Below are 12,385 nucleotides of genomic sequence, written 5' to 3'. Positions count from 1 at the left end.
AAATTGTTATTTTGTAGCCACTCTGATATTAAATTGCAATTAAAACTTAATAGGTATGTTTTGGTATATATGGATTTTCTGCAATACCATTAAGACAGTCACCTGCATTGAAAAAAAGCATAACTTCTAGGATGAGAATGAGCAACAAAGGAACATGCATCCTAGATGGGACTTGAAGCCACTGTCCCAGGTGATAGTAAACTCTTCAGGAAAATAATCCACAATGTCATTAGGATGAATGTCTGCTTTTAGATACTGGGCCATAATTTTGCAAGCTGAACAGTACCGGATTGTTAAGCAGATAAAAGTTTCTGGTGGAGCCATTTGTGCAGTATGAAGCAAGAATAAAAGGAACGTCTCCAAAATTATTTTAATGAAATAAAGTCCCAAATGGGACTTGAACCCACAATCCCTGTCTTAGGAGGCCAGTGCCTTATCCATTAGGCCAGTGGGGCTTAGTAACATCTTTGTGTGAAACTAATTTTTTCATTAGTTTAATCATTAATTGTTGCTATATAGGAAAGCCGTTTATTTGTGTTCTTTGCTTTACAAATCCCAGCATGAAATGTGATTGTACTAAGTAGACCTAATAGTGTGGACCCTCATGTTACATTGCAGCAAAACAGATTGATGCAACTGTTTTACCAATAAAGAGTTAATCTTTTGCATTCCATTTTGTTGACTAACTAAAGTAATGTTTACAGTGCATATGAACCAAAGCAGATGTGTGTACTGGTACCTTAAAAAAAGTCATGTTTGTGTTTTTTTTCTGCCTTCATATCAGGATGTTCAGGAAGCAGTTGATAATCTTTAACTGATGACATTAGAAAAAAGAATACATTTGCTCCAGGTGAGGCTTGAACTCACAATCTCGGCATTGCTCAACAGATCTCAACAGATACTGTCTTATAAGTACAGTGCACTGACCAATTGCGCCACAGGAGTGCATGGTCAAAGCGAATTATTTTTAGTTGAGTGATTTTAGCATCGAGTTGACTAAGTAAATTAACTTGGTTTATTAATTTTAAATTAGTTACTTTTTAAATCCTCTAAACTACTGCACCCAATACTAAAGTACCTAATAAAAGTAATATTCTAATCATAAGGTAATCAATTATATTGTGCATTTGTGTTATTGCCCAGTTTTATGTATCCATAGATGTATATTGCAATGAATTCATGCCATTGTTGTACAGTTCAATATTATCAAAATTGTAAAATAATTCCTGTTTATTTATCTTAAATAATATTTGGTATACATATATGTAACTTTAATGTTGCATAGGGAAAATATACACTACAATACCAAAAAGTGCAGTATCCTTAATATAAAATAAGTTAAATCTCACTTGTGCTCTATATTTAAAGGTAAACATTGTTTTTTTGGTCTGTAGCACCTAAATTGTCAGTAAAGTCAGTGTCCAAAGAAATATAAAAAGCAGAAAATTACCCTTTTGATGACAAGGTTGAAAGGACTTCAAGAAACCCATCAGCAATTGCCATAGACATTGTTATTTTGTAGCCACTCTGATATTAAATTGCAATTAAAACTTAATAGGTATGTTTTGGTACATATGGATTTCATGTAATACCATTAAGACAGTCACTTGCATTGAAAAAAGCATAACTTCTAGAATGAGAATGAGCAACAAAGAAACATGCATCCTAGATGGGACTTGAAGCCACTGTCCCAGGTGATCGTAAACTTATCCGGAAACTAATCCACAATGTCATTAGGATAAATGTCTGCTTTTAGATACTGGGCCATAATTTTGCAAGCTGAACAGTACCGGATTGTTAAGCAGATAAAAGTTTCTGGTGGAGCCATTTGTGCAGTATGAAGCAAGAATAAAAGGAACATTTCCATTAATTATATTGATGAAATAAAGCTTACCACCCGAGATGGGACATGAACCCACAATCCCTGGCTTAGGAGGCCAGTGCCTTATCCATTAGGCCAGTGGGGCTTAGTAACATCTTTGTGTGAAACTAATTTTTCATTAGTTTAATCATTAATTGTTGCTATATAGGAAAGCCGTTTATTTGTGTTCTTTGCTTTACAAATCCCAGCATGAAATGTGATTGTACTAAGTAGACCTAATAGTGTGGACCCTCATGTTACATTGCAGCAAAACAGATTGATGCAACTGTTTTACCAATAAAGAGTTAATCTTTTGTATTCCATTTTGTTGACTAACTAAAGTAATGTTTACAGTGCATATGAACCAAAGCAGATGTGTGTACTGGTACCTTAAAAACAGTCATGTTTGTGTTTTTTTTCTGCCTTCATATCAGGATGTTCAGGAAGCAGATGATAATCTTTAACTGATGACATTAGAAAAAAGATTACATTTGCTCCAGGTGAGGCTTGAACTCACAACCTCGGCATTGCTCAACAGATACTGTCTTATAAGTACTGTGCACTGACCGATTGCACCACAGGAGCGCATGGTCAAAGTACATTATTTTTAGTTGAGTGATTTTAGCATCGAGTTGACAAAGTAAATTAACTTGGTTTATTAATTTTAAATTAGGTACTTTTTAAATCCACTAAACTACTGGACCCAATACTAAAGTACCTAATAAAAGTAATATTCTAATCATAAGGTAATCAATTATATTGTGCATTTGTGTTATTGCCCAGTTTTATGTATCCATAGGTGTATATTGCAATGAATTCATGCCATTGTTGTACAGTTCAATATTATCAAAATTGTAAAATAATTCCTGTTTATTTATCTTAAATAATATTTGGTATAGATACATGTAACTTTAATGTTGCATAGGGAAAATATACACTATAATACCAAAAAGTGCAGTATCTTTAATTAAAAATAAGTTAAATCTCACTTTTGCTCTATATTTAAAGGTAAACATTATTTTTTTGGTCTGTAGCACCTAAATTGTCAGTAAAGTCAGTGTCCAAAGAAATATAAAAAGCAGAAAATTACCCTTTTGATGACAAGGATGAAAGGACTTCAAGAAACCCATCAGCAATTGCCATAGACATTGTTATTTTGTAGCCACTCTGATATTAAATTGCAATTAAAACTTAATAGGTATGTTTTGGTACATATGGATTTCATGTAATACCATTAAGACAGTCACTTGCATTGAAAAAAGCATAACTTCTAGAATGAGAATGAGCAACAAAGAAACATGCATCCTAGATGGGACTTGAAGCCACTGTCCCAGGTGATAGTAAACTTATCCGGAAACTAATCCACAATGTCATTAGGAAAAATGTCTGCTTTTAGATACTGGGCCATAATTTTGCAAGCTGAACAGTACCGGATTGTTAAGCAGATAAATGTTTCTGGTGGAGCCATTTGTGCAGTATGAAGCAAGAATAAAAGGAACATCTCCATTAATTATATTGATGAAATAAAGCCTACCACCCGAGATGGGACATGAACCCACAATCCCTGGCTTAGGAGGCCAGGGCCTTATCCATTAGGCCAGTGGGGCTTAGTAACATCTTTGTGTGAAACTAATTTTATCATTAGTTTAATCATTAATTGTTGCTATATAGGAAAGCCGTTTATTTGTGTTCTTTGCTTTACAAATCCCAGCATGAAATGTGATTGTACTAAGTAGACCTAATAGTGTGGATCCTCATGTTACATTGCAGCAAAACAGATTGATGCAACTGTTTTACCAATAAAGAGTTAATCTTTTGCATTCCATTTTGTTGACTAACTAAAGTAATGTTTACAGTGCATATGAACCAAAGCAGATGTGTGTACTGGTACCTTAAAAACAGTCATGTTTGTGTTTTTTTTCTGCCTTCATATCAGGATGTTCAGGAAGCAGATGATAATCTTTAACTGATGACATTAGAAAAAAGATTACATTTGCTCCAGGTGAGGCTTGAACTCACAACCTCGGCATTGCTCAACAGATACTGTCTTATAAGTACCGTGCGCTGACCGATTGCACCACAGGAGCGCATGGTCAAAGTACATTATTTTTAGTTGAGTGATTTTAGCATCGAGTTGACTAAGTAAATTAACTTGGTTTATTAATTTTAAATTAGGTACTTTTTAAATCCACTAAACTACTGCACCCAATACTAAAGTACCTAATAAAAGTAATATTCTAATCATAAGGTAATCAATTATATTGTGCATTTGTGTTATTGCCCAGTTTTATGTATATATAGGTGTATATTGCAATGAATTCATGCCATTGTTGTACAGTTCAATATTATCAAAATTGTAAAATAATTCCAGTTTTTTTTATCTTAAATAATATTTGGTATAGATATATGTAACTGTAATGTTGCATAGGGAAAATATACACTATAATACCAAAAAGTGCAGTATCTTTAAATAAAAATAAGTTAAATCTCACTTGTGCTATATATTTAAAGGTAAACATTGTTTTTTTGGTCTGTAGCACCTAAATTGTCAGTAAAGTCAGTGTCCAAAGAAATATAAAAGGCTGAAAATTACCCTTTTGATGACAAGGATGAAAGTACTTCAATAGACCCATCAGCAATTGCCATAGACATTGTTATTTTGTAGCCACTCTGATATTAAATTGCAATTAAAACTTAATAGGTATGTTTTGGTATATATGGATTTCATGCAATACCATTAAGACAGTCACCTGCATTGAAAAAAGCATAACTTCTAGAATGAGAATGAGCAACAAAGGAACATAGATCCTAGACGGGACTTGAAACCACTATCCCAGGTGATAGTAAACTTATCCGGAAACTAATCCACAATGTCATTAGGATAAATTTGTGCTTTTAGATACTGAGCCATAGTTGTGCAAGCTGAACAGTACCGGATAGTTAAGCAGATAAAAGTTTCTGGTGGAGCCATTTGTGCAGTATCAAGCAAGAATAAAGGGAACATCTCCAGTAATTGTATGGATGAAATAAAGTCTATCACCCAAGGTGAGACTTGAAACCACAATCCCTAGCTTAGGAGGCCAGTGCCTTATCCTTTAGGCCACCGGGGCTTAGTTACATCTTTGTGTGAAACTGATTTTTTCATTAGTATAATCATTAATTGTTGCGATATAGGAAAGCCGTTTATTTGTGTTCTTTGCTTTACAAATCCCAGTATGAAATGTGATTGTACTAACCAGACCTAATAGTGTGGACCCTCATGTTACATTGCAGCAAAAAAGATTGATGCAACTCTTTTACCAATAAAGAGGTAGTCTTTTGCATTCCATTTTGTTGACTAACTAAAGTAATGTTTACAGTGCATATGAACCAAAGCAGATGTGTGTACTGGTACCTTAAAAACAGTCATGTTTGTGTTATTTTTCTGCCTTCATATCAGGATGTTCCGGTAGCAGATGATAATCATTAACTGATGACATTATAAAAAAGATTACATTTGCTCCAGGTGAGGCTTGAACTCACAACCTCAGCTTTGCTCAACAAATACTGTCTTATAAATACAGTGCACCGACCAATTGCACCACAGGAGCGCATGGTCAAAGTGCATTATTTTTAGTTGAGTGATTTTAGCATCGAGTTGACTAAGTAAATTAACTTGGTTTATTAATTTTAAATTAGTTACTTTTTAAATCCACTAAACTACTGCACCCAATACTAAAGTACCTAATAAAAGTAATATTCTAATCATAAGGTAATCAATTATATTGTGCATTTGTGTTATTGCCCAGTTTTATGTATCCATAGGTGTATATTGCAATGAATTCATGCCATTGTTGTACAGTTCAGTATTATCAAAATTGTAAAATAATTCCTGTTTATTTATCTTAAATAATATTTGGTATAGATACATGTAACTTTAATGTTGCATAGGGAAAATATACACTATAATACCAAAAAGTGCAGTATCTTTAATTAAAAATAAGTTAAATCTCACTTTTGCTCTATATTTAAAGGTAAACATTATTTTTTTGGTCTGTAGCACCTAAATTGTCAGTAAAGTCAGTGTCCAAAGAAATATAAAAAGCAGAAAATTACCCTTTTGATGACAAGGATGAAAGGACTTCAAGAAACCCATCAGCAATTGCCATAGACATTGTTATTTTGTAGCCACTCTGATATTAAATTGCAATTAAAACTTAATAGGTATGTTTTGGTACATATGGATTTCATGTAATACCATTAAGACAGTCACTTGCATTGAAAAAAGCATAACTTCTAGAATGAGAATGAGCAACAAAGAAACATGCATCCTAGATGGGACTTGAAGCCACTGTCCCAGGTGATAGTAAACTTATCCGGAAACTATTCCACAATGTCATTAGGATAAATGTCTGCTTTTAGATACTGGGCCATAATTTTGCAAGCTGAACAGTACCGGATTGTTAAGCAGATAAATGTTTCTGGTGGAGCCATTTGTGCAGTATGAAGCAAGAATAAAAGGAACATCTCCATTAATTATATTGATGAAATAAAGCCTACCACCCGAGATGGAACATGAACCCACAATCCCTGGCTTAGGAGGCCAGTGCCTTATCCATTAGGCCAGTGGGGCTTAGTAACATCTTTGTGTGAAACTAATTTTTCATTAGTTTAATCATTAATTGTTGCTATAAAGGAAAGCCGTTTATTTGTGTTCTTTGCTTTACAAATCCCAGCATGAAATGTGATTGTACTAAGTAGACCTAATAGTGTCGACCCTCATGTTACATTGCAGCAAAACAGATTGATGCAACTCTTTTACCAATAAAGAGTTAGTCTTTTGCATTCCATTTTGTTGTCTAACTAAAGTAATGTTTACAGTGCATATGAACTAAAGCAGATGTGTGTACTGGTACCTTAAAAACAGTCATGTTTGTGTTTTTTTTCTGCCTTCATATCAGGATGTTCCGGTATCAGATGATAATAATTAACTGATGACATTAGAAAAAAGATTACATTTGCTCCAGGTGAGGCTTGAACTCACAACCTCGGCTTTGCTCAACAGATACTGTCTTATAAGTACAGTGCGCTGACCAATTGCGCCACAGGAGGGCATGGTCAAAGAGCATTATTTTAAGTTAAATGATTTTAGCATCGAGTTGACTAAGTAAATTAACTTGGTTTATTAATTTTAAATTAGTTACTTTTTAAATCCACGAAACTACTGCACCCAATACTAAAGTACCTAATAAAAGTAATATTCTAATCATAAGGTAATCAATTATATTGTGCATTTGTGTTATTGCCCAGTTTTATGTATCCATAGGTGTATATTGCAATGAATTCATGCCATTGTTGTACAGTTCAATATTATCAAAATTGTAAAATAATTCCAGTTTTTTTATCTTAAATAATATTTGGTATAGATATATGTAACTGTAATGTTGCATAGGGAAAATATACACTATAATACCAAAAAGTGCAGTATCTTTAAATAAAAATAAGTTAAATCTCACTTGTGCTATATATTTAAAGTTAAACATTGTTTATTGGTCTGTAGCACCTAAATTGTCAGTAAAGTCAGTGTCCAAAGAAATATAAAAGGCAGAAAATTACCCTTTTGATGACAAGGATGAAAGGACTTCAAGAAACCCATCAGCAATTGCCATAGACATTGTTATTTTGTAGCCACTCTGATATTAAATTGCAATTAAAACTTAATAGGTATGTTTTGGTACATATGGATTTCATGTAATACCATTAAGACAGTCACTTGCATTGAAAAAAGCATAACTTCTAGAATGAGAATGAGCAACAAAGAAACATGCATCCTAGATGGGACTTGAAGCCACTGTCCCAGGTGATAGTAAACTTATCCGGAAACTAATCCACAATGTCATTAGGATAAATGTCTGCTTTTAGATACTGGGCCATAATTTTGCAAGCTGAACAGTACCGGATTGTTAAGCAGATAAATGTTTCTGGTGGAGCCATTTGTGCAGTATGAAGCAAGAATAAAAGGAACATCTCCATTAATTATATTGATGAAATAAAGCCTACCACCCGAGATGGGACATGAACCCACAATCCCTGGCTTAGGAGGCCAGGGCCTTATCCATTAGGCCAGTGGGGCTTAGTAACATCTTTGTGTGAAACTAATTTTATCATTAGTTTAATCATTAATTGTTGCTATATAGGAAAGCCGTTTATTTGTGTTCTTTGCTTTACAAATCCCAGCATGAAATGTGATTGTACTAAGTAGACCTAATAGTGTGGATCCTCATGTTACATTGCAGCAAAACAGATTGATGCAACTGTTTTACCAATAAAGAGTTAATCTTTTGCATTCCATTTTGTTGACTAACTAAAGTAATGTTTACAGTGCATATGAACCAAAGCAGATGTGTGTACTGGTACCTTAAAAACAGTCATGTTTGTGTTTTTTTTCTGCCTTCATATCAGGATGTTCCGGTATCAGATGATAATCATTAACTGATGACATTAGAAAAAAGATTACATTTGCTCCAGGTGAGGCTTGAACTCACAACCTCGGCTTTGCTCAACAGATACTGTCTTATAAGTACAGTGCGCTGACCAATTGCGCCACAGGAGGGCATGGTCAAGGAGCATTATTTTAAGTTAAATGATTTTAGCATCGAGTTGACTAAGTAAATTAACTTGGTTTATTAATTTTAAATTAGTTACTTTTTAAATCCACGAAACTACTGCACCCAATACTAAAGTACCTAATAAAAGTAATATTCTAATCATAAGGTAATCAATTATATTGTGCATTTGTGTTATTGCCCAGTTTTATGTATCCATAGGTGTATATTGCAATGAATTCATGCCATTGTTGTACAGTTCAATATTATCAAAATTGTAAAATAATTCCTGTTTATTTATCTTAAATAATATTTGGTATAGATACATGTAACTTTAATGTTGCATAGGGAAAATATACACTATAATACCAAAAAGTGCAGTATCTTTAATTAAAAATAAGTTAAATCTCACTTTTGCTCTATATTTAAAGGTAAACATTATTTTTTTGGTCTGTAGCACCTAAATTGTCAGTAAAGTCAGTGTCCAAAGAAATATAAAAAGCAGAAAATTACCCTTTTGATGACAAGGATGAAAGGACTTCAAGAAACCCATCAGCAATTGCCATAGACATTGTTATTTTGTAGCCACTCTGATATTAAATTGCAATTAAAACTTAATAGGTATGTTTTGGTACATATGGATTTCATGTAATACCATTAAGACAGTCACTTGCATTGAAAAAAGCATAACTTCTAGAATGAGAATGAGCAACAAAGAAACATGCATCCTAGATGGGACTTGAAGCCACTGTCCCAGGTGATAGTAAACTTATCCGGAAACTATTCCACAATGTCATTAGGATAAATGTCTGCTTTTAGATACTGGGCCATAATTTTGCAAGCTGAACAGTACCGGATTGTTAAGCAGATAAATGTTTCTGGTGGAGCCATTTGTGCAGTATGAAGCAAGAATAAAAGGAACATCTCCATTAATTATATTGATGAAATAAAGCCTACCACCCGAGATGGAACATGAACCCACAATCCCTGGCTTAGGAGGCCAGTGCCTTATCCATTAGGCCAGTGGGGCTTAGTAACATCTTTGTGTGAAACTAATTTTTCATTAGTTTAATCATTAATTGTTGCTATATAGGAAAGCCGTTTATTTGTGTTCTTTGCTTTACAAATCCCAGCATGAAATGTGATTGTACTAAGTAGACCTAATAGTGTCGACCCTCATGTTACATTGCAGCAAAACAGATTGATGCAACTCTTTTACCAATAAAGAGTTAGTCTTTTGCATTCCATTTTGTTGTCTAACTAAAGTAATGTTTACAGTGCATATGAACTAAAGCAGATGTGTGTACTGGTACCTTAAAAACAGTCATGTTTGTGTTTTTTTTCTGCCTTCATATCAGGATGTTCCGGTATCAGATGATAATCATTAACTGATGACATTAGAAAAAAGATTACATTTGCTCCAGGTGAGGCTTGAACTCACAACCTCGGCTTTGCTCAACAGATACTGTCTTATAAGTACAGTGCGCTGACCAATTGCGCCACAGGAGGGCATGGTCAAAGAGCATTATTTTAAGTTAAATGATTTTAGCATCGAGTTGACTAAGTAAATTAACTTGGTTTATTAATTTTAAATTAGTTACTTTTTAAATCCACGAAACTACTGCACCCAATACTAAAGTACCTAATAAAAGTAATATTCTAATCATAAGGTAATCAATTATATTGTGCATTTGTGTTATTGCCCAGTTTTATGTATCCATAGGTGTATATTGCAATGAATTCATGCCATTGTTGTACAGTTCAATATTATCAAAATTGTAAAATAATTCCAGTTTTTTTATCTTAAATAATATTTGGTATAGATATATGTAACTGTAATGTTGCATAGGGAAAATATACACTATAATACCAAAAAGTGCAGTATCTTTAAATAAAAATAAGTTAAATCTCACTTGTGCTATATATTTAAAGTTAAACATTGTTTATTGGTCTGTAGCACCTAAATTGTCAGTAAAGTCAGTGTCCAAAGAAATATAAAAGGCAGAAAATTACCCTTTTGATGACAAGGATGAAAGGACTTCAAGAAACCCATCAGCAATTGCCATAGACATTGTTATTTTGTAGCCACTCTGATATTAAATTGCAATTAAAACTTAATAGGTATGTTTTGGTACATATGGATTTCATGTAATACCATTAAGACAGTCACTTGCATTGAAAAAAGCATAACTTCTAGAATGAGAATGAGCAACAAAGAAACATGCATCCTAGATGGGACTTGAAGCCACTGTCCCAGGTGATAGTAAACTTATCCGGAAACTAATCCACAATGTCATTAGGATAAATGTCTGCTTTTAGATACTGGGCCATAATTTTGCAAGCTGAACAGTACCGGATTGTTAAGCAGATAAATGTTTCTGGTGGAGCCATTTGTGCAGTATGAAGCAAGAATAAAAGGAACATCTCCATTAATTATATTGATGAAATAAAGCCTACCACCCGAGATGGGACATGAACCCACAATCCCTGGCTTATCCATTAGGCCAGTGGGGCTTAGTAACATCTTTCTGTGAAACTAATTTTATCATTAGTTTAATCATTAATTGTTGCTATATAGGAAAGCCGTTTATTTGTGTTCTTTGCTTTACAAATCCCAGCATGAAATGTGATTGTACTAAGTAGACCTAATAGTGTGGATCCTCATGTTACATTGCAGCAAAACAGATTGATGCAACTGTTTTACCAATAAAGAGTTAATCTTTTGCATTCCATTTTGTTGACTAACTAAAGTAATGTTTACAGTGCATATGAACCAAAGCAGATGTGTGTACTGGTACCTTAAAAACAGTCATGTTTGTGTTTTTTTTCTGCCTTCATATCAGGATGTTCCGGTATCAGATGATAATCATTAACTGATGACATTAGAAAAAAGATTACATTTGCTCCAGGTGAGGCTTGAACTCACAACCTCGGCTTTGCTCAACAGATACTGTCTTATAAGTACAGTGCGCTGACCAATTGCGCCACAGGAGGGCATGGTCAAGGAGCATTATTTTAAGTTAAATGATTTTAGCATCGAGTTGACTAAGTAAATTAACTTGGTTTATTAATTTTAAATTAGTTACTTTTTAAATCCACGAAACTACTGCACCCAATACTAAAGTACCTAATAAAAGTAATATTCTAATCATAAGGTAATCAATTATATTGTGCATTTGTGTTATTGCCCAGTTTTATGTATCCATAGGTGTATATTGCAATGAATTCATGCCATTGTTGTACAGTTCAATATTATCAAAATTGTAAAATAATTCCTGTTTATTTATCTTAAATAATATTTGGTATAGATACATGTAACTTTAATGTTGCATAGGGAAAATATACACTATAATACCAAAAAGTGCAGTATCTTTAATTAAAAATAAGTTAAATCTCACTTTTGCTCTATATTTAAAGGTAAACATTATTTTTTTGGTCTGTAGCACCTAAATTGTCAGTAAAGTCAGTGTCCAAAGAAATATAAAAAGCAGAAAATTACCCTTTTGATGACAAGGATGAAAGGACTTCAAGAAACCCATCAGCAATTGCCATAGACATTGTTATTTTGTAGCCACTCTGATATTAAATTGCAATTAAAACTTAATAGGTATGTTTTGGTACATATGGATTTCATGTAATACCATTAAGACAGTCACTTGCATTGAAAAAAGCATAACTTCTAGAATGAGAATGAGCAACAAAGAAACATGCATCCTAGATGGGACTTGAAGCCACTGTCCCAGGTGATAGTAAACTTATCCGGAAACTAATCCACAATGTCATTAGGATAAATGTCTGCTTTTAGATACTGGGCCATAATTTTGCAAGCTGAACAGTACCGGATTGTTAAGCAGATAAATGTTTCTGGTGGAGCCATTTGTGCAGTATGAAGCAAGAATAAAAGGAACATCTCCATTAATTATATTGATGAAATAAAGCC

The 12,385-nt window shown here is 33.5% G+C and overlaps 1 non-coding gene across 1 annotated transcript; it reads right to left on the bottom strand.

The window, feature by feature from the left end:
• Positions 1–3,855: 3,855 nt before the first annotated feature.
• Positions 3,856–3,948, bottom strand: TRNAI-UAU (transfer RNA isoleucine (anticodon UAU)). Its single transcript is given in 2 exon segments — positions 3,856–3,891; positions 3,911–3,948. It is a non-coding gene; the product is annotated as a tRNA-Ile (tRNA).
• Between the last annotated feature and the right edge of the window lie 8,437 nt (positions 3,949–12,385).

Source organism: Taudactylus pleione, unplaced genomic scaffold, assembly GCF_031769625.1.
Source record: "Taudactylus pleione unplaced genomic scaffold, aTauple2 ptg000473l, whole genome shotgun sequence".
Classification (NCBI taxonomy): domain Eukaryota; kingdom Metazoa; phylum Chordata; class Amphibia; order Anura; family Myobatrachidae; genus Taudactylus; species Taudactylus pleione.
The sequence above is the reverse complement of the archived record's forward strand: the minus strand, read 5'-3'. Positions and strand labels throughout refer to the sequence as shown.